The sequence below is a fragment of the Camelus ferus genome, chromosome 13 (genome assembly GCF_009834535.1).
Source record: "Camelus ferus isolate YT-003-E chromosome 13, BCGSAC_Cfer_1.0, whole genome shotgun sequence".
Classification (NCBI taxonomy): Eukaryota; Metazoa; Chordata; class Mammalia; order Artiodactyla; family Camelidae; genus Camelus; species Camelus ferus.
The window spans coordinates 55,447,917-55,471,309 of NC_045708.1; the positions used below are offsets into that span (position 1 = coordinate 55,447,917).

General features: G+C 39.2%; 1 protein-coding gene and 1 long non-coding RNA gene across 2 annotated transcripts in view; both read left to right on the plus strand.

Moving 5' to 3' along the window:
* Nucleotides 1-23,393, plus strand: part of LOC102519218 (serine/threonine-protein kinase TNNI3K) — a 285,392-nt gene that overhangs the window by 160,543 nt on the left and 101,456 nt on the right. The window lies entirely within an intron of this gene.
* LOC116668086 lies at nucleotides 1,975-12,656 on the plus strand. Its single transcript, XR_004325171.1, has 3 exons — nucleotides 1,975-2,670; nucleotides 12,311-12,331; nucleotides 12,421-12,656. It is a non-coding gene; the product is annotated as an uncharacterized LOC116668086 (long non-coding RNA).

A 23,393-nucleotide genomic window follows, 5' to 3' on the forward strand; every position in this document is an offset into this window, starting at 1 on the left:
TCATGATTTTCAGAAAGTCAGTTGAGTGCTAGTCTGAATTTTTACATCTGAAAAATGACCTTTTGCTTATATGCGCATCTTCACAGTTAGTTATATTCATTCATTAATTTCTGCTAATTAGTTGCTGCTGTAACAAACAACCACAAATTTAGCAACTTAAAACAATGTAAACATATTACCTCACAGTTCTATAGGTAAAAATCTGGGTTGTTTTGGCTGTTTGTGGGGACAAAAATATCAAGGTGTTGATCAGTCATGCTTTTACTGGGAGACTCTGGGAAGAACCCACTTCCAAGGTCATCCAGGTTGTTGCCTGTGGTTGTAGGACTGAAGTCCCTGTTTACTTGCCGTGTATCAGTTGGGAGCTTCCATTAGCCCCTAGAGACCTCTCCCCAGAACTTGCATGTTGGCCACTACATCTCAGAGCCAGCAAGGTACGTTGAATCCTTCTCATGCTCGGTATCTCTCTGACTTTCTCTTCTGCCTCCAGGCAAGGAAAATTCTGTACTTTTAAGGGCTCAGGTGATTAAATTGAGCCCTCCAAGTTCGTCCAGGATCATATACCTGTTTTGAGGTCTATAACCGTAATTACATCTGGAAAACCCTTTTTGTTGCATATAGTTAACATATGCACAATTAAGGGGACTTAGGGTGTAGACATCTTGGGTAGCTGTTCTGCCTACCGCAATTCCTGTTAGGCCTTTCCACTTATTAAAATAAGCAGAAGTCATAGTCCAGTGTGATTGACCTGTGCCATTTCCCATTGTCATTGTAGCATTTCTCTGCTTCTCCCCTCATTGGCACAAAGAACTTCGAGCAATAAGCCATATCAAGCTAAGTGCTTTAAAATTTCCTTTCTTTCTTTGTTTCTCCTCCTCTTCCGTCACTCTGTTAGTCAAAGATAGCATCTTTAGTATCAGTGAAAATGCGTTTCTGTCAGAGCTATCCATAATAAATCAGTGTTGAGCTGAGCTCTTTTTAAGCTAATGAACACACAAGACTAGCATGTGTATTTGAAGACATGATACTTGATGAAAGCCGAAGTTAATGAGATTATCAGTGAAGATTATTTTGTTCATATTTTTGCCATCCCCTCCCAACTGAAAGTCAATATTGCATGACAAATAATTCAGCTATTGATGATGTGGTTAATATACATTAGCAAATCCACCGGGGCTTCTAAACATGCTGTTAATGCAGAACTCCTTGGAAGATGTAATTGTATAATATCCTTTATTGCAGTTATTATGCTACTTTGCCTTCCAGCAGGGATTTCTGCTGTATCAGATCCACAGAAGTGTAATTCTGATACCTAATGTGAAAAGGAAATGTGATGGCAGGTATCAATAAGAAATTAAGTTAGTATTAACTTTTACTAAAATTTTGCTGAGGGAACCATTTTTTTAGGTCTTATGATTAAAGATTTGCATTTTTGCAGTTGGTGCAATCACAGGTTTTATTGTTATTTTGTTTTTCTAGAAGTACCTATTGGAGTAGACTTTAGCTGGATTCTTATGTCTTCTCCTCCAGACATACACACTTTCTTCATTTTGAAATACCTGGATTGTCATGTGTTATTTTCTTTTAGTGTTACAGAAAAGATGGAAGCACAAGCCACAATCCTTGGTGATTTGGAAAAATTCAGTAAGACAAATGATTGTCAGGATAGTTCACCTGCCTTTGTTGCCTTTTTCTAGTTCAGTTTTTTTTTTTTTAATTTGCAGAAAAGAAGAAGAAATTTATTTTCTGTAAGCCTAAATCCTGTGGTGTCAGATGCCAGGGGGATGAAAACTGCTATGCCCAACATGAAAAAAGCACTGCACTCTTAAGTATAGAGAATGTAACATTCCAAGTGGAGATGATGCCTTCTGATACCTGACAACTCTCTGGTCTTGAACCTCTATCCCCTTTCTGTATTATGAATTATACAGGATGGGACAAAATTCTTAGTTCTCAGCCAGAGACGATGTTGTGGCGTTTGGCTTCTCTAGATCTGCTAGAAGCTAATGTGAGGAGACACCATGTATGATGCCTAAATAAGAATAATAGAACTTCGGCAGCCACCTGCTCCTTCTGTAGGCTCTGCTGGTGTGTGCCCATGCTTATCACCAAGTTTCTTCCCTCTCAGTCACTCATCTTCTTAGATCTCACTCCTGAATGTGGACGACTTTACTCTCTGCTTCAGTCAGTGTCTGTACCACTGCTGCCACCCCTTGGCCAGTGTAATAGCCATCCTTCTTCACAAAATCCCCAGATTTCTAGAAACCCCTCCTCCATCCCTTGAAGAACACGATGTTTTTCTCTCAACCTTGCCACACCTATAACAGCTAGATGTGAGAGCCTCAAACTTCACAACAACCAGTCAGCCCTGCTTCCTACCACAAAGTCCCATAGGTATGTGGGTGGGATTCTGAATGCAAAGCTGATGACAATTTTTCATTGTGAGCAGCCTTTCTTATGAAGTACTGGCCTTAGAAAGGACCTTGGCGATCACCAAAACTCTTTACCTCTGCCACCTAGTAGCTCATGGACAAGATCAGCATTCCATTTTATTCACCCTGGCTTTCTTCTTCCATAAAAACTGAAATTAATATTGCCATTTGCACAGCGTTCCTGTTCCTATGAAGACTGGATGAGGATATGTTTCTGAGGTGCCTTTCACACTGCCAGGTGTGTAGCAGACATATGACAAATATTAGTCTCCCTTCTTTCTTGCTCTTGTCAGGTTCACATTCTTCTTTTCCCAGTCATTCCTTCTCTCTGGGCCATCTCCATGTACGTGACACATCTTATCCTCCCACAAACCAAGTTCATGAAAGAGAGACACCCTAACTCTGTGTTCCCTGTTAATCAGGTTAACTCAGGTTAGTCACAGGTTGTAAGCATAGAATGTTAAATCCTTCTTTATTTAGTGTGTCTTGGTAAACAGATCAAAAGTCCCTGCTTCAAATCCAAATGCAACATGGTATTGTATTTTTTAAGTCCTTCAGACTAAGGTTACAGTTTGACATTCAACTTGACGGTTTCATAACGCAAATCTGTATAAGATATTTGCGGTATTATACTTTTTGTAGAAAACCTGTTTCAACTCATCACACATACCCCTTAATTAGAAAAATCTTTCTCTTCCTTACATGTACTTGTAGAAAGATGACACTGATCTAATGCCTCCATATAGCCAGAAGAACAAAGGCTCTTCTTAGCACCAGAATTAGCTGCTACTCCATCAAATAGAATTGCATTGGCACAGCACTTCGCAATTTATAAATACTTTACTCATCTGACCTTCTCAACAACCTGTAAGATAGAAAATACCCTTTTATCACCAATTTGCATTTGCAGTGAGGAAATTGAGGCTAAGTAAGGTTATGTTGCTTGCCCAAGGTCATGTAATTAGGAATTCCAGGTGTCAGTGTTCAAACCCCTAGTTTGACTAAGGATAAAACCTGAGATCCTCACTGTTATGACAAAGAGTCACCCCAATCTCCTTACTCAGTGTGCAGTGTGTTTTGCTCTAATTCAGTGTTGCCCTTTATATTTGGAGGGGGTTTTAAGACATGAAATATGATGAAGAGTTGTTTATTGCTTTGATTTTGCTTGAAGCTCTATGCGTAACACCTTGAACATATCCTGCAATATATATATAAACTATTTTATTTCCTATTTCTGACTGTATTTGTATATAGCTTAAGTTTAAATGTAAATCATGTAGAGATTTTTTAAGTAATTTTTAAAATTATTTTTTTATTACTGGCACTTGGATAGTATAGGAGCTTTACTGAGAAGGTCATTGAGTGAAGGTGTACCAACCTCCCAGCTGATTCAGTGGTTATTCCTAGACATTCTAAGAAACACAGTTTCTACAGAAATACCTTAACCCCTGACTTCTGCTAAAGATGCCCAGGCAAAAAGTTGTCTGAGCAGAAGTAATTTAAAGCACACATTAAAAAAAAAAAAAACAACTTTGTTTTAAAATAATCCTTGACTGACGAATATAGTAATGGGATTCTGTATGATGAATTAATTCTGATAAAATATATTAGAGGACCCAGGCTCCTAATCACATCAGTGAAGGCAGTTTCTACTCTTTAATTGTATATCCCCATTTATAGAATCTTGCCTTAAAATATATAATTAAAGTGACTATTAACTTCTAATTCCATTATTTAAAAATTGTATAGCTTAAGACTCCCTAGAGAGGCTATATTAATTTCCCCCAAATCACACAGCAAGTTAATGGTAAATGGAGATTAAAAGCTCTGCCTAACTCTGACTATTAATCCTAGTTCTCTTTCCACTACTCTAGTCTCCCTCAATAGTTGAATCTCCAAAATTTTGTGAGGTCCCTTGTATCCCTTAAGAAACAGAAAAGTATACTTAATTTCTAACAGAATAAGAAATTTCTATTTTTATCTGCATTTCACCATTGACCTCCAGTTATACTGCTGTTCTTTCATCAACCTGGTTTCAGACCTTGTCCTGTATTTCTCCTAAGGCTCACCAGCTATAAAATCAAGCCATGAAAGGCCAGACATAAACTTGACATCTAAGAGGAGAATGGAAAAAAAAAAAGAAATCTAGTATTCCTTCCAAGATACAATAGTATAATAGCCAAGATGATGAGATAACTGTCAAAAGCCAATAGGGATCTTGAATTGAGATTTATTCTTTGAAGTCCTAACTATGCTCTTAGGGTGCTCTCAAAATCACTAGTGTCTTATGAGTGATCACAGCCTGAGACTGGCTTTGAATGATCTCAGTAAGAGTTTCAAACAGACTGATTTCTTTCAGTGCTCACTCATGTCCTGTGGCGATTAATAGATCGTTGAAAAGAAAAGGTTTCTCTCCTTGACAAATGGTGGGTTATTGTGGAAGGAACTTTTTTTTTTTTTTTTTTTTTTTTTTTTGGTCTTTATGTAGTTGTACCTTAGAGCATACATTGCATGCTAAGTTTCAGGGATGGAAAATACTAATGGCCTTCCACGCTTCAACTTTATAACATAAAATTGAAGTTTCTGGCAAAATGCATAGCATCACTAACTCTATCAGCTCCTAGGCTTTTTATGATATCTATATACCGTAGGTTTTTATATTTGAAGATTTCTCAATGAAGGATAATAGCATGACCGTTCCATTAAGTAATAAGCGTGGCTGTAAGGCCCCAGAACAGGTAAGGTTCTATTTAAATGCTAATTATCATCATTATAAACCATTTGGGATGCAACTAAGTGTGGACACCCTGAGATAAAAACTTTTTATCTAAAAAAGACGATAACTGTGAGTAAAACTCACTGGCTCTTGTAGGAATCAACCCGAGACAACCCTCAATTAGAAATTCTCTTAGTACAAATGCCGCAAAAAGGAGTCTAATGAGTATGTCAGCTAGACAGCAAACATCATGGTGTGCACTGAAGGAAAACCTCCCCTCACCCCACACACACATATGCACACACCTCTTGTCCAGAAATAATGGCTTTGAAGAACTCTGACGGAAGCCTGAAATTCTGCCAACACATCTATTCACTAAACCTTTCTTGATTGCCTATTATGCTTCTTGCACTGAGGGAATAGAAAAATGAATATGAAACAATCACTGCTCTCAAGAAGATAGTAGAATAGGTAGAGAAAGGACATTCAAAAGAAAGAAGAATATAAGGGATACAGATAAAGTAGGAAGCTGTTAACATCTGACTGTTGGAAGAGTGGGCATGGGGGAAGAATTAATACCGAAAGTGTGTTTGAATCTGCCCTTGAAGGATGGGCAGGATTTGGACACATAGAAGCATGGAGAATGGTCATTTCAGGTTCAGAGAAATTAGAGAACTGTTTCCTGTTAATGTCCAAATGCCTCTTGAGTGTGTTCCTATCAGTTGATGGCAGGTGGCTAAGATTAATTTACTAGATTAAACAGTACGACAGGTAGATGAGCCAAGGAGGGATGGTAACTTCTACATCTTTCTCTCTTCAAGTTTCTGCCTGGGAGAATATTTTTTTAATGTTCACATTTTTCCTGTCTTTATAGAATTAGCAAACAGCAGACAAACAAGCTCATTGATTCCACTTTTCCTTTCGGTTTTCACAGTAGGTCTCTCCCCATCACAGGCAAGCTTCTGACAAAAGTTGGAGATGCTGAGCCATTTCTATTTCTTCTCCCATTCCCTATGCTACACTCATTAATCTGAATTTCTACCTTGATTATCCCATTGCAGTGTTTTTTTTTTTTCCAAAACCTTGACTTTAGTTATGATCTCAGATTTTTATCTTTGGTACAAACCTCCGTGCTCAAGACCTAAATATCCAACTACGTGTTTGACCTCCTCACTTGGATAACTAAAAGGACCCTCCAGCCCAAAGTATCCAGCACCAAACCTGTGATCACAGCATTGTTCTTAGCCAATTTTTTTTTCAGAAATGGTACCACTGTTTACCCATGTGCACATACCAGAAACTATTGTCATCCCGCAGAATTCCTTCTCTTTACTCCCATATCCAATCATACAAGTCCTTTGACTTTAACTCGCAACTTCCAGATGCACTTGCTGTCCTCTATCACATTGCCATCCTCTTTGTTTTAGCTACTAATATCTCTCTCTTAGTGGCTGAAATAGGCTCTGAACAGGCCTTCCCAAACTTTATCTTCCTCCCATTAATCAGTTCTCTACTTTGTGTCTGGGCTATTGCAGAATATATAATCAATTCTATTACTCATGGGATATTGTTATATTAATCCCACTACACCCCAGTGAATCATGCCTCCTGGGTATCCATATCCCTGTGTGGTCTGTTCTTACCCCAGTTCAAAGCTTGGACAAGTGACTGGGTTTGGCCAAAAGGGAATCCAGAAGCATGACACAAGCAGAAGTTTGATATGTACTTACTCCTTGAGACTTGCCCTCTGGAACACTGCCGTTACTGTGTGAAGAAACACATAATTATTGTTGAGATTATTGAGCTAATCTCAGTAGCTCAGGCTGGCTTGTTCCAGCCCACCTTATCAGAGTCATAAACCCCACCGCCCTTTACAGACCCTAAACTTCTTACCTCATCTACAGCCAATCAGAGACTTGTACACAAGCCGATCAGGCACCTTGTGACCCGACCTTATAAAAGACCCCAATAACCAGCCCTCAGTGCTCACACAGGCACCTCTCGTCATTGGGGCCTTCTGTAAACTGTGCTGGGAATAGGGCAGAGGAGGTGGATGCAGCCAGTGTGGGAGGTACTCAAGATTCCTACTAAATACTGTCTCACCTTGATTCAATAATAACAGGCCACATAATTTTGTACTCTTGGTCACATTCAGTCTCAATTCCCTGTTACCCAAATATATAGGCCATGAGTTCTGAGTGGGCCAGGTAAAGAACTGTAAGCAACTCAGGAAAAGACAGTCATTATGGCTAGAAAAACAATTTAATGCAAATGTTACAACAGTGATGTCCAATTAACAATGCCACCTTGATTAATCGGCTAGTCACTTAACCCATTCATTCATTCATCTGTTTATTCTTTCACTTGTATAGTAATCATCTAATTAAACATTAAATGTTTGCCATATGTCAGGCATTGTAGGAGCAGAGAAAAGAGTAAGACAGACTCTTCTAAAAAGCATTAAATAACAAGTAGATAGGCATTTTGGTTACATTCATAACTGTGTTAGATCCAGAGGAAAGTCCTAGATCTTTGTATAAAGCAGGCACTAGAAGATGTGATTAGTTTGACTTTTCTAGCCTCTTCCCAATATAACATCATACATTTCACTACATACACTATATTTAATACTTGATCCTAAACAATTCCAGGCTATATTAAGAAAGCCATAGTAGTTTCTAAAATAGTGGTAATCAATTATAAAGGAGTGGTCACAGGAGAGTCACATATATTTCCTAAACTTCAAGAGTATTTTAAGGTCTGACTTGTTGATGTTCAGGAAATTAACTGATCTCCTCTGATGAAATATCTTTCATGCAAACTATACATGTTTTACACCTTTAATGTAATTTACACATTTAATGTAATTTTAAAAATTCAACTTTCATGGAAGTTAATTGGAAGCCCTTTAAGCTCTGTATGAAGAACACTGAGAGCTCTGCCCAATTTGAATGCAAGGAAGTACCAAAAAATACGTCTATAGTAGGGTACTACATTACACTTGGCTTTTTAGTATGCATCCAAATAATTTTACTTTTTAGTGTTATTTCCTAAAAATGCTCAAGATGTCCTTCAAAGAGAATAGAAAAAGAATGTGTAAAGCTGGAGCAGTGTATAAATTACAGTGAAATCAGTTGCAGTCAGTTCTTTCAGCTGCATGATGGCAGGGCACTTAAAGTTAATATATTTACTTGCATTTAGAACGTTTTAAGATACATATTATCTGTTGGATTGCATATCCTTTTCAATGGCGATTTGCTGTGTGGTAGAATAGGAGCATTCTGCAAGTTTTAGTTTCATCAAAATCTACTGTAAAAATGTTGAATTAGTGGATCATTGAGTGCATCAAGAGTAACGACTTTATAATTGAGCTGTTGTGTTTATTATTATTGTACTTGTAGCATCTGAATTGACTACGTATTAAAAGTCCTTTGAAGTTTTAACTTGAAAAAGTTCCAGCCACACACAACAATTAATGCTGGTTATCTTACAACTTTGATTATATAGTACCAAATGTATTGTGCCTTTTCTCCAAAATTTACCTTTTGACATTATGATGTAAGAATCTAATAGCAGTTCATTTTAAAGAATAAAATATGCATGGAGTTTTGCATGAAGAAATTATCACAACGAATGAGACATAATGGCCATTTGGTCTAGCACACGAATCTTAGCCCTTCTTCCAGTCGTACCTCAGATTGTTATTCTGCTCATGATCTTACGTGCAGTAATGGGCTGAGAATTCTTGAATGATGTTAAGTACATTTTACATTGTTCTGCTACTATTACCATTCCACAGAGCTCATTTTTAAATATCTGTCTATAGAAATTAAATTTAGTTTAAAAAATACTGATTGCTTGTTATAGGGCAAATACTATGTTAGTGTAAAGGAGCTAAGCTGAATAATACATTTATTGTGTCACCATGGAACTTAAAGTCTTATAAGGAAGACAAACAAGCAAGTCAAGAAGTGCAAAAGGCATCTAACCAATCTGGAAATTCTGTCAACTCTCCCTTGAACCCACGGTCAGAACTGGCCATTGCTCACTCTGTGCACCGCTAGCATCCTGATCCCAACTGCTCTTATGCCTCACTTGGACTATCAGAGTAAATCTCTAATTCATCTTCCTCTTTCCATTCTTGGTCCCCTCAACTTTTCATTCTATTTTCAACAGAGCAAAAAAAAGGCATTTTTTTAAAAGCCAGATCATGTCACTTCTATTCTCAGAATGTTCTAGTGGCTCCCCAGATCACTTGCAATAAAAGTCAAAATGCAGTGGGCTAAAAGGCCCATCCTCTGATCCCTGCTAATGCTCTGACATGAACTCTTAATGCTCTCGTCCTGGTTTACTCCATTCCAGTCACAATGACCTTACTGTTCCTTGAACACTCCAACCATGCTCACCTTCAGCCCTTTGCACTTGCTGCTTCATTTTCCCAAAACATTCTCCTCCCCCTCTCCCCCACCATCCCCGTGGGATCATCCTCACTTCCATTCACACTCAAATCTCACCTCACCTGTGAGGCCTTCCCTGACCATCCTAGTCAAGTAGCAACTCCTGCCCCGTGCAGCTCTCCTGCTTTCCTTACCCTGCTGTGTTTTTCTACACATCCTTCCTCACTCTTTTATTTGTTTAAAAAATGATTTGTTTAAATGTTAACTTACTTGTCCTCCTTACATAAGTTTATGAGTGTAGGAATTTATCTGTTTTGTTCACTGCTAAACGATTGCTTGATACAAAGTCTGTTTTTGCTGGCTTTTTTATCTAATAAATCTTTCCTTACTTTAAAAAAATCTTTTTGTAAAAATCTTTGTCTTTTAATGTTGGTCTTAAATACAGTCACATTTATTGTCATAATTATTATTAGGTTTTACTACTTTCTAGTTTTATACTTTTTTTTCCACTTTACTGACAGTCTTTTTTTACATTTCTTTGCTACATAAATATCTTTATGTCTTTTGTGTACAGACCAAACTTCCTTTATTTTTCTTTTCCCCAGAGATTTGAACAATATACACCCTGTTCCTGGTTCTAGGTTGCGGTTTTCTTTACATTTTTACAAACCACTGTTGAACCTTTTTTCTCTGTTTATTATGAGGTAGGTGGAAGTCCTAGCTCTTGGCCAAGGACTTGGTGTGCAGCCATTTCTGGCTTTCCTTTCAGGAGAGACAGTACTTTGGTTGGCTTGAAGAGTTCTGTATGTAGAAGGAGAACAAAGAATCATCTGTGTGGAAAGAGGAGATGCATAGATCTCAGTCTGGTCCCAGACTCCTTCAAGCCTCAGTTCTAAAATCTTTGGCAGAAGGAGCTCTACATCAGAGTAGCAGTTACTCTTTTCACAGCAGCCTGCCCGATTCTCAAATGTCCAAATATGGCACGTATCTGGGGAGAGGGAATTTTTCCCAATTTGACAGGAAGTGCAGTGCAGCATTGGATTTCAAAGACCAGAGGAATTCAAAGAACTGGGTCTGTTTTTCACTGCAAGATGTGCAGCAACCTCTGGTGATAATCACCTTGGATGTCATGGTGGGTCCTACCAAATGAGACGGTGGCACGGCGCCATGGAAGGGCTGCGCTAATGATAAAGCATGATGAGCAGAGCTGGAGCAGCAGGGGCCGCTGAACTGGTGTGGAGCAACTGAAAAGAAGTATTTGTTAGCACGTACGACACAGTGCTGAGCACCCTAGGAATTATCAACGTAGACTCTTCCAGGAGATAAAGATCTTAAATTAGTAGGTGTGGTTGTGGAAAGAGAGCTTAGATAGTTAAATCCGATAACCATATTAGAACATTGGACTCCCCTAATTGAAAGCAAGCACTTGAATGTGCTTTTATTTTTCCACTCCATATTTTCTAATATAATTTGAAATGAGATACATGGATTTTTATTAATACCCTTTCATATTTTTATTAAATATCTTGTCTTCCAAGAAACATTTTAACTCTTGCAATTTAATTTTGTTGCATTTACCACTCACATTTGAAAAGAAAACAAAAAACTACCTATTTGACTGGTAGCAATGTTCTCTGGAGTTCTGTTACGCTACAATTTCTCCATTTCTGTCTTTTTCTTTGCTGTTCACTTCTTCTAGAGCATACCTTTGTGTAAGACCCCATGATGTGTGTATAATTTGAGCCTTTGAATATCTGATAATTCCCTCCCAGTACTTTTCGATACTAATAAAGGTTTGGCTAGGTTGTCTCTACCTTTTTGAACTCCAGGAGCTTATAGCTAACTGCCTACTAGTTATCGCCACTTGAACATTTAAAAGAGATCTCAGAATACATCAGATAATGCAATTGTGTCAGCATGAAATTCCAGGGTCGTAAAATGGCACTGTGGTTATGTAGGAGAATATTTCTGTTCTTAGGAGATACATAATGAAGCATCAGATGTTACAGCAACTATGAGAACGTGCCACTCAGATCTTCTACTGTGGGGAGCGAAGCTGACTATTCCAGCTGCGGCTCTTCCTGATCCACCCCCTGTTCAAGCCAAGAACACACTCCCTGTAGGCTTCTCCCACCCCTGACTGTGCACAGTCGCGGTGTTAATGCCAGCCCTTTTCTGCGAGGGGTGGACTCTTTAACAGGCAGCTTTGGCTCGAGGACTTTTCATGGGCTGGCTGAATCTTTCTTAGAACTGTGCTCGCTTCTGAGTTACTCCCCGATCCTCCATCCTTCTTCTTTTTCGCAGGAGTCTTAGGTCTCACCCTGCTTTACCTGGCTTCTTGCTCCTTCCACTTTTATCTGTCAAAGGTTTCATATAGATAGATGATATAGTTATAGGTATAGAAATAGAGAGGTGGAGGATGGAGAGAAAGGGAGGGAAAGGGAGAGGGAGGGAGTAAAGGAAAAAGACTAAATCTCTCAACACATTAACAACTGGAAAGCCTAGCTGAATATTAAGTGGGGGTTCATTGCACAATTCTTGTGAAGATTTGAAATATTCTTTAAGTAAAAATTCGGTAAAAAATAAAAGACTACTAAAAAAGATATCTTAAGTTCAACATATTTGTTGAAGAGACAACTGTTGGTCTATTTCAATATCTACTCTCTCCATTCTTCTCAGTGCAGATCCTTGATTTTATTTGGGGCACAACGCATCAGCTCAGACTTTCATTTCAATTAAACTGTCATCTAATCTCTACATTCTAGCCATTGAAATGCACATGCATGGTATGTGGGGCTTATGGGCAGTCTTCCTGAAAGGGACCAGGTGCTCCGTCTTTCTCCTCCTTCTTCACGGCTTCCTGAACTGTGTACAGGATGACTGGGGCTCAAGCAGGCATCTTAGACCATGAGGCAACACATCAGAGGGGGCAAAGCAGCAAGACGTGTCTGCAGTCAGCACAAGAGCCCTAGGTCTTCTACCTCCAGGATTCTTTAACAACAGAGGAAATCAGACTCCTATCTAGGTAAAGATGTTGTTGTTTGTTGTTTTTATTTAGACAGCTAATTTAAACGAATCTAACACCCCAAACTGAAGACTTGATTTCCATCCCTCCACCCAAATCAACATTCTCCCTAGTCCATTCTTCTAGATGCTTAGGGGGAAAAAAACTTATAAAACTTATAAAAATCTGTATTTATTTTCTTTTTACTGAAGTATAATTGATTTACAGTATTGTGTTACTTCAGGTGTACAACATAGTAATTCAATATTTTTACAGAGTATACTCTATTTAAAGTGATAACAAAATAATGACTACATTTCCCTGGGCTGTACAATATGTCCTTATTGCTTTTTTATTTTATACACAGTAGTTAGTATTTTTTAAACCCTTACTCCAACCTTTTCCCTCCCCCTTTCTCTCTCCCTGCTGGTAACCACGAATTTGTTCTCTATATTTGTCTCTGTTTCTATTTTGTTATATAAATTCATTAGTTTTATTTTTTAGATTCCACATATTAGTGATAACATACAGTATTTGTCTTTCTTAGTCTGTTATTTCAGTAGCATAATATTGTCTAGGCCCATCTGTGTTGTAGCTAATGGCAGAATTTCATTCTTTTTTATGACTGAGTAATATTCCTGTGCATGTGCGTGTGCGTGTGTGTGTGTGTGTGTGTGTGTGTGTGTGTGTTGCGTCTAGTATGGTTTTCACTTCAGTTACTGTATCCATCAGTTCTGACTGGCTCTTTTTTATATTTCCCAGTTCCTCATTAAATTCTCATTGTATTTATCTCTCCTTTTCTCTAATTCAGTTAGCATTCCTATTAGTGATGCTTTGAATTCTTTGTCTGGTAAATTGTTTATTCCTGTTTCATTAGTTGTTTTTTCAAGGGTTTTCTCTTGCTCTCTTTATTGAGGCAAATTTCTCTGTCTTCCTATTTTCCTTAACCTTATCTCTATGAAATTAGGTGAAACAGTTATCTCTTGTGGTCTTGAAGGGATGTCCTTATGAGAGAGCAACCCTTATATTTAGAGGCGTAAAACCGCAAGTAAACATTTGCTAGATGTTTTCTATGGTTAAATTTATACACTTAAACACTGCTGTTTGAAAATAAGCATTTTAGACTTCACACGTTCCAGCCTATGCATCTAATTGCTCAAACAAAAGGAGGAAAAGAACAATAAAGGATTCTAGCAAGACTGCCAGAGGCAGGTGCTGGGATTTGCTTCCATGAAATGTCTTCCTTGACTGTCACTTTACCTTTGAGGACAGGCACAGGGCTTGAGGAATACTTCAAAGAAGTTTTCTAGCCAGCTATGTTTTGCCAAGCTGTCGTAGCTTTCTCAGAGCTTTCAAAATTATCAAATACCAACACATATCTCCAACACTATTACTTTATCAGCAAAGGACACTGCAAGCAGCATTGCAACTTTCCAAATTCTTTATCATGTCATGGAGCAGCTGCAGTCAAACTGCAACGCCTCTACTCAGGCTATAACAAGGCAACGTTGGCATTAAGATGTAATGATCCGCAGATCCCACTGTTAGCAATAGCTGTAATAAGTGTCAGAGGAAACGTTATCATGTGGGAGCTCTTTCAAGCCAGGAATATGATGCTTACCAATCTTTGAAAGTAATTGTTTGGCTTCAAGTTTGAAACGGGTGAAAAAATGGTTTGTACTTACTTGTACGGTCCATAATTTTAGTTAGCTTTGCTCTTTTTCTTGTCTTGAATATATTTTACCTCCATCCATAGGCATAATCAGTTACCTATTAGCTTCTAAAAGGGAGGAGAGATTACTAGGCTTTGCCTAAGAGTTCCTGTGAAGTTTAAAGGCTCTTTCTGTATTTGACAACCCCCAAACACTGCCAGCATGATCTACTGAATGTCAAATGTGCAGAAAAAACAAAACCTTCACCAACTTCTAATCTTTGAAGATGCAGAGACATAAAAAGGAAGACTCATGCTTTCAGGGGCATACAGCTGAATGAAGGGTGCAGAAATACACATAAATGATGAGTGGTTACATTTATATAGTGTTTTGCACATTACTAAAGTCATACAGATTTATTTTTATCCTTAACCAGAACCAGACAAGATAGCTCTTAAAGATAAGAGAATTTCAGCTAACGTAAATAATTTGAATATATATATATTTTAAAAGACTCTTTATTGGGAGAGCTGGACTAGAGACAGAAGTCTTATTTCTCTAAATCCTGTGTTATTTCTACTACACTATAGTGGTAAGAGTTTAAACTAGAAAGAGAGATGACTGTATAATGAGGAAATTGGTAGAGACATCACCAGGAGAGGTGACTTGGTCTGATGATGATGGATAAGAGGACTGACATCGCCTGAAAAGCTGGCGGGAATAAAGACACAAGTCATGTCACAGAGATGGGACCTGCCGGGCCTCCTCGGGCCTGCTCTCTAGATTCCCACTCACCGTGAGCACTCTCGCACACAACGTCATCCTGATCAACAAGCTCTCTATTTGACAACCTCTGAAAACTCCTTTCCCAGTTGAGCAAAGTCTGAAAAACCAAGAGTAACATGCAAGTCAGGGAAAAAAACAATTGACCAGGATTGTTTTGCTTTTTAATTTATTCAGGGCAATAGGTTCTCCTTAGGACCTCCCTTTCCTCAGAAAGAGTTTTCTAAATTTGGGGGTTAAATCAACCCTTTTGAGATATGTATTCAGTTGTAATATTTGGAACCATAATGTGTTAGTTACCACACCTTTTAGAAGACCTAATGCTCTAAGGTTATTTGTTCTTTTGCTCACTATTTTAAATTGTTCACACTCTCATTCACATGTCAGAAAGTGAGGATATATGGATTTTTTCTTTTATTCTATGAAGAATGTATCATTTGTTTGTGTTATCATTTTTGGTCTCTTTTATGAGAAACCAACTAATTAATTCTCTGATGTTGGCATCTAATTTCCTTTATTTAGTTTTTTATTGAGAAAATACTATGTGTCAGATTTATGTTACATGAATTTTTTCAAAATTATTATTTCGTGTAATCTTTATTTAAAAAAAAAATCCACACACCTCACAATCCTAAAGGAGAGAAACTTGAAGTTTAGTAAATTAATTTCTTCCCCAGAAGTCACTCAGTTGACTAAATGGAGCTGATATTTGAACCCAACTGCTCTGACTCCCATCCTTTACTCATTCCATGTTCCATAAACAATTCTCTAACCAACCCTCAAGGGCCTGGGTCTGGGGCCACTCGGACTCATTCTGTCCTCTAGAGATCAGACACTCAGACTGATGTCTGCATTTGTTTTCTTGACCACACAGGGTGTGTGGGGAATGTTTATAAGATCGTTGTTTCCATCAACATTAAGTTAAATAGAAGAGCGATACACAAATCAAAACCGAAGACAAAAACAAAAAACAAACAACCAAAAAGAAAAAAAAAAAACAAAAAACACTAAATACTTTAGGAACAAAATGTTCTGCAGTGCTGAGTAAGTGCGGAATACAAAGTATCCACAACGTGCTGGATAGCTTGTAGACATTTTTAGAATAGTAATCACTTGTCACGTCCATGCTACATGCAGGTCTGGGTAGATGTTAGTAAACTTGAATAAAATCACTGGGTATCTTTTGGCTTTGTTTCAGCTGGCAGATTCATCAGTAACCAGTCACATAAGGCCAACATCATGAAATATGCATGTTGTTGAACTCTTTAGTCACATAAGAAATTTTCTAACACATTCTCATTGGATTTCCTAAACACTATCAAGGCAGTTCATCCTTGCATGCACGCTCCAGCTTAGCTCCTCCTTCCAGTCCCATAGGTCCCTTCTGCCACCACCCCTACCCCAACTCCTCCACCCCACCGCTCCCACACCTCGGCTCTCTCCTCTGTTTGGTCCCTTTTTTTCTTCCCTTTCCACATCCAGCCTTTTCTCCTTAGTCATCATTTCCTTTACTGCACTTACATTCCTTAGAGATGTCATTATTTTAGCATTCATCCTCTTTGCCTTCATTAAAAACAATATTCAAAATAAATGTTCCTAAATTAATGCAACAGATTAGAACTTTAGGCTGTACCTTCCAGTTTCACTTTTCTTAAACTGTTTTCTGTAACCCTGTCAAAGTACATATGGAAGAAAGTTTGAAGCCAATTAGATGTGGATTCTAATCATAATTTTGACACTACCAAAGGCATGGCCTTAAGGAAAATTATTTTAAGCTTCTCAGCCTCAATTCCTCAGCTATAAGATGAAATATTAATACCATCATATAAGACTAGCTATGGAGACTGAATGAAATGAGGAATTCAAAGTACCTAGCTATGTTACCTTAGGGAAGTTGCTTAACCTTTCTGCGATTCAATTTCATGTTTAAAATGGTATGGGTATTATACTTAGCTCATTGGGTTGTGTGACAATTAGACAGGTTAACATATATTACTTAGAACTAATGATATTTAAGTGTAACTTATTGTCGTTACCTTGTATCTAACACCATGCCTAACACTGAAAGATCTCCTATGGGTAGTTCTTTTCCACAAATGGGGTGCCAGTAAACATATTCTTAGGTTATTGACTTGTCCAAAGGAGTAACTGAACAATGTCTAGAAGACCTAACTGGACAGATGAAGAACATCCTAGAAAGGCAGAGTTGATAGGACATGGTGACTGATTTTACGAAGGGCTTGAAGGACAGGGAGGAATCAAGTTTGGTTCCCCAGGTTTTATTTGGGTCATTCAATTCATGGTGATATCCTGCACTAAGAGAAGCTTTGGCCAAGAAGAAGGAGGGCTCAGGATAGCATATGGTACAAGGACTAACAGCCCATGGCATTTAGCAAAGCAGAAGTTCAAGTTGGAAAGGTTTCCTGGAGCGGCAGGATAAAAGTAAGACTAGTGCATTGAAAAGGGCACGGTCAGTAAAGAAGCAGAAGCAGTAAATTTTAAGAAAACCCTTCAAGAATATTGACTACAAAGAGGAGGCGAGAAATAGGAAGTTGTCCAGAGGGTCACTTTGAAAAAGGCAGGATGTTGTCTCAGTAGCTACACTGATTATTCACAACCATAATGTTTCTTGAGATGCTACAGTTTGCCAAGTCCTAGGGGGCAAGGTACAATAAAACGGTTTAAGAATAGTTTTAATCTATCTGGGGGAAATAAGAGATACATAGGAAAAGAGGGAATAAGAAAAGAGAGCATATACTAAGTACCATATATATAGAACTGAAAATAGTGTTACAGGCATTCCGTTTCGGAGCATTGACGTGGGCTAGACTGGAGGTGGGGACTCAGGTGGTCAGGAAAGGCCTGCGGGGAGGGGGCCGTGGAATGAATAGAGCTTCAGGCAGAGCAGCCAGTGATCAGAGGGGTGAAGTGAGACGCGTTTATTCAGCTCATCTCCTTATCTTTAATGGAAAGGTGGGTTTGTTCTAAAGCTTTCTCTGTGTTCAGCAGCATAGGAGATGCCAAATAAATATTAACCAAATGTTTGTTGAGTAAATACTGGTTATGTAGGAAGCTGACAGATAAGAATTTGCCTCGAATGAGGCTAAACAGGGGAAATTAAGGTCTTCAGTCTCAGAGAATTTATTCTGAGTCACATATTTGGGTCTGTTATTGAAAATATCAAACAAAAATTTGGCCAGAGTAACGACAGAATTCAGTTCTATGGAGTTTGGAAAAAGTCACTGCTGAATATGACCACTCCATAAAATCCCCCATCATTCTAATTCTTTCTTTACCTTTACTTTTCTGGGATCAAGAAGAAAATTTAATTCAGTAAGAGTTTATGGATCAACAATAACTTCCCTGGCTTGTGGGTCTTACTCCTGGGGAGTTTATAATCATAATGGAGACAAGCGCTGTGAAAGCCAGAAGAAGAAATCCGAAGAAGTGGGGATAATTATTTAGAGGAAAAGTTGGAGGTGAATTCAAACTTGGAGGAGACAACAGGGACAAAGTGAAGGAGAGAGGCGGGAAGGAGCCAGGGGGTATGGTGGGGACAGTCACACAGCATTGGCAAAGGGTTAGAACCAAGACAGCCCTAAACCGTCATGGTTGATCACTTACATTTCTGTGACTAATACTTCTATCCCATAGGGATGGACCATCTAGTGTCTTGAAAAAAAAAAAAAACTAACAGCTCCTCTTCTCAGCAACTGAAGAGATGCTGAACGATTCAGCAAGTTTAAAAAAAAATAGACCCATGCATTTCTTTTGAATTTTCAAAGTGTCCTTGAAAGAAGGCATGCAGGATTAAGTCCATTTTTAACCTGCCCTTTTGCAGAGACACAGGCACTTTGTCTCCCTGTGCCCACTAAGTGGGGAAGGAGATACCGCAGTAAAAGCTGCAGTTTCAGAAGAGTCCCACAGGTAAGCGGCTTCCTTTCCTGAGTTACCTGCAAACCCCTGCCTCCTGCAGGACAGCAGACGGATTCCCTCGAAGCCATCCTTTTCTAAACACTCATCTTTGGCTCATCCTGAGAGTTAGAAGGAGACGTTCCTCAGAGGTCGGGCTCTGTAGGAGCACAGCCTCTGTCTGTGGGAGACAGTCCCAAGTCTAAGGCCGCACTGATCAGTGCAGGAGATGTCATTTGTTGATGCAGCCCAGCTCTCAGCTGTTATCTTTGAGCTCAGCCCCGCTCTGCTCCACACATGTTCACCTACGGTGGGGTCTTTCAACCGGAAACTTGGCACACACGGTATCGGTGGTGCCTGTCATGCCGAGCTCAGAGATCTCTCATCTCTGCCTTATTTTTCACATATTTCTGCTCTTATTCTCTCCTATCTCTGGCCTTTTCTTTTTCCCCATTAGTGTCTAGGATTTAATTTTAACATGCAGAGATAGAAGCTTTATCACAGACCTTTTGTGTCTGAATCTTAAATAGATTCTCAGAAGGCCCAGAGTTAGTATTAGATCTGCTCTCTCTCTTTTATATATATATGTTTTCATTTAATTGTTTTTTTAGTGGGGAGTAATCAGGTTTATTTATCTATTTATTTTGACTGAGGGACTGAGGACTGAACCCAGGACCTCGTGCATGCTAAGCATGCACTCTACCACTGAGCTATCCCCTCCCCGCCAGATCTGCTCACTTAAACACGCGTGAGAAGAGTCCTCTTACACTTCTGGTGCAGGTGGATAGTCTGTAGTTGGTGCCCTTAGCATCTGCATCTATGTACTTACCATGGGCTGGAGACAAGCTTGGATCCTCAGAGATCAGGGAGAATGAAGTAAGGCAGGAAAACGAGCGGTTACCAGTCAGGAGATCTAATAGTGACCTTGGACAAAAACAGAGTTCTTCAAATTCTTCCTTTATAAGTAGATATTTTGATAATTTCTAACATCCTTTCAAATTCTAAAATATTGCTTGCTGTATCTCCTGTTTAAGTCCCCCGAGTTTCTGCCTCATAGATTTTCATACTATTTTCTTTGTTTTGTTTCTGCAGACTCCCATTCCCTCCTCGCAGGTAAATGCCCTGTGCATTTCAGGGCTTACATACAAAGCAGGGTTTACATAAGAATCTTGCAGGTTTGGATATTTTTTTTAAATTAGTGTTCAGAAAAGTAAGCAGGAAGTAGTATTTAGATGATAGTGGAAGTAGCAAAAGGTGGAAACTTTTTTGCTGCTTTTGGTTTTGTGAGTTTATTTTGGTAATCAAGCTAGTTAATTATTACTTTTCTACACTTTGTTGTCACATATCTTTGCCATTGTCATCCTTCCTTAAAGTTTTGACTATGGGCTTTGTGGGAAAAACTTTTCCCCACTGTCCTCCTGTGACCTCCCTCACCGAAAGTTTCACAACCAACTGTCTGAAGTCGAAACCCTCTGCTCATCCATGGTCCCAATGCATTAGAAAAATGTTAGCCCCCGTGAAGGAAATACAGTCAATATGATGTTTTCCAGGATCCTTCTCCCTTTTTCCATTTTAAGTTAAAATGAATGATATATAATGAATGCATATCTGCTGATGTCTGTGATGTCATCTTGATGGTCACTTTCTCATTCCAAAAGGTTCTGTTTTGCAGTTTGGGTACCTGAGATTCATGATAAGATTATGTCCTGTTAAGAAGGATAAGCAATAACTCCGGCCGTACCTAGAAAGGGAAATGATACTCGCTTGTTGCTTCCAGGGCACTGGCTCGCAGAAGGCTCACGATCGACATGTGTGCGTGGTTAGATTTATTCAGTCATTATCACTGCTCCCCTCGCAGTTCACGGTGCTGAGCAAATAGTGAGTGAAGACTAGGGTGTTTTTCCACATTACCCACAATAAGTGGGTTTAACCACAATACAAATCTGATAATCCACCTCTTCAATCCCACTGGCAATGGGACAAATCTGGCAGCTTTAGAAGTAAGCCTTCAAATATACTTCTCCTGACAGACTGGAGTTTGTTTTAAGAAAAGTCAAGGTTCTGCAGTCCTTTGCATTTATTGGAGTTTTCTGTTTCCATGGTTTCCAAGCGTTCACTGAAATTAGGCTTCCAGTGTTTAGAAGTTCACGATACGGGACTTTGGTAAATTCCTCTCTCTTACCTGGGTTATGTCTAAGATCAGTATATTGCTATTCCTGAATGAGTTTGGGGCAGGCGGATGTACTGTTCTGTGGACGTGGTTGCTTCCCCTGCAGGCCTTTTCAAAGAACCAAGGGTAGATGCAAGTCAGTCTGTATGAAGCCAAACCAAGGTCACTTTCCGGCAGCATGAAAAAATAAAATTACAGTTCCTATTCTGAGCAAAGAACTACCTTCAAAGAGATTAATAGAGAAATCTAGGCTTGCGCTTCTCTGGCCTTTGGCAAAGAGCGTGGCCTGATAAAATAAAAACTCAAAACTCAGTTCCAGTGGTTTCACATTTCTTGCAGAAGAACAACAACAAAACTTCCTGGTGGTGGTAGGCACCCTGGAGAAGTTTATGTTGAGCTCCAAGGTAGAAAGGAGGAGTCATCAAGGATACAGGTAGAGGCTTTATTTGGCTGTGAAGCAGAGTGTGTGATTTCTGATGTTACTGCACAATTGTTACGAGGTTTTTATGTGCAGCACAAATTGTGAGAGACCCTCAAGGGGTTGCTGACAGTCCAGTCACCACATTACATATGAAATCAGTAAGTAACAATAAGTTATCTGAACCCAAATGTGCTATCTCCATTATTCGGGCCTTAAACCCAGGACCTCCAGCAGTTACCCCTCATGAAGATAATGAGGTTTTGATTAGTTTTCGTTACCTAATGAAGTAAGAAGCAGAGATGGGGGAAAAAATCAAAGGCAGAAATACCAGAAAAGGGAGACTATGAGAATATGTCTAAAAGAGAAGTAGCTAATCTGGGTGACTTGGAAGTACTTTTTAGGAAAGGGTACAAAGCTCCAAAGCAAGTAGACGTGAGTTGCACTGCATTTCAGGGGTCTAGTTAGCACCTTGGATAACACTTGAAGCAAATTGGAAGCAGTTCAAGGTATGGGGATCACCTGCTCAGAGGTAGGGAAGCTGCATTGAATTTGGCAGTGGTGAGACTTCCAGAGGGGTTCTCAGGATGGCTGGAGAGGAGAGAATAGTGTAGTTGCCTCTGCTGGAGGTCGAGCAGGCCATACTCCCCAGGGAGGCGTCTGCAGCGTCAGGCAGCATCACCGTCCCACTGGCGAACGTGGCAGCAGGCAGAGGCAGGACTCCTCAGCTTTGGGTCTGAGTGATTGCTTGTCAGGCAGATGTGTTTGTAAACTAATGACTTTCACAGTGTGATGAGATTGAAAATGAAGCCTAATTGCTTCCACTGATTTAACCCTTGGAATGCTTCCAGGCATGCCGATAGCCATGTGTCTTTAATCATGTCAGTTAATCACCTTCAGGCACATACCGGGAAACAGTGGCTTATAGGAAGTCTGGGAAGCATTGCTGTTTAGTTACGAGGTTTACAGTCTGGGGCTGTCATCTCTTCAAATAAGGACACTGAGAAGTTGGCCATGGTGCCCTTAAAGTAGTGTTTGTTAGTAGCAACTGACACAGGCAATTACATGGTTCTATAATTCAGAAAAAAAAAAAGAATTAATATTTATGTGGGTTTTTTTAAGTGGCTTAAAAAAAACTCTTAATGGTAGTGGAGTGCAGGTAGCAAGTCACCTTGATCCATCTACAGCCACCATGAACTTCAGTCTGGCTCTGGAAGAAAGTCCGAATTGGAAAATGGTCTAATACAGGCTGGTCTGATTAACAGTGACAATTAGTACTGGACTATAGTGCGTGACCAACTGATTATGACTCATCTGAGCACTTTAGGTAAATTTTCAATACAGGCAATTAAAATGAAAAGGCTTGTGATGCTTACATAATGACTTCATTAAATTAATTCAGTTCTGAGGTTGGAAAATTTTTTCTTCTGTCGCAAGAAGCCAGCAGAATTTAAATTCCATTCACTTTTGTTCAAAAAAAAAACTTTTAAGTGAGAAAACACTTAAAAGATATAAACACATACACACATACACACACAGCCCACGTTGAAAACAGCTTATTCTTTTCCGAAAGCGGACTGTGCTACTGTGGAAGACGGAACTGAAGGTCAGAGCATGGGTTGTATTCGCATCACTTATTTGGACGAAGTAGATCTTACCCTCAGTTATATTCTGTATTCTGCTAAGTGCATGCATTGTTAAGGTTAAAAGAACTTTATTGTGGAGCAATCTGTAAGGGACAGACACTTCAGAGAGATAAATATTCAGTTCTGTTACATAAACAATTGGCCCAAATCATTTGCTTCATGATAAAAGACAAAGCTGGAGCCAAGTCCAAACACCGCAGTACCAGTGCAGCCAGGGGAACAAGATTCCTTTCGGTGAAATGCAGTCATTCAATCAAAGCCGC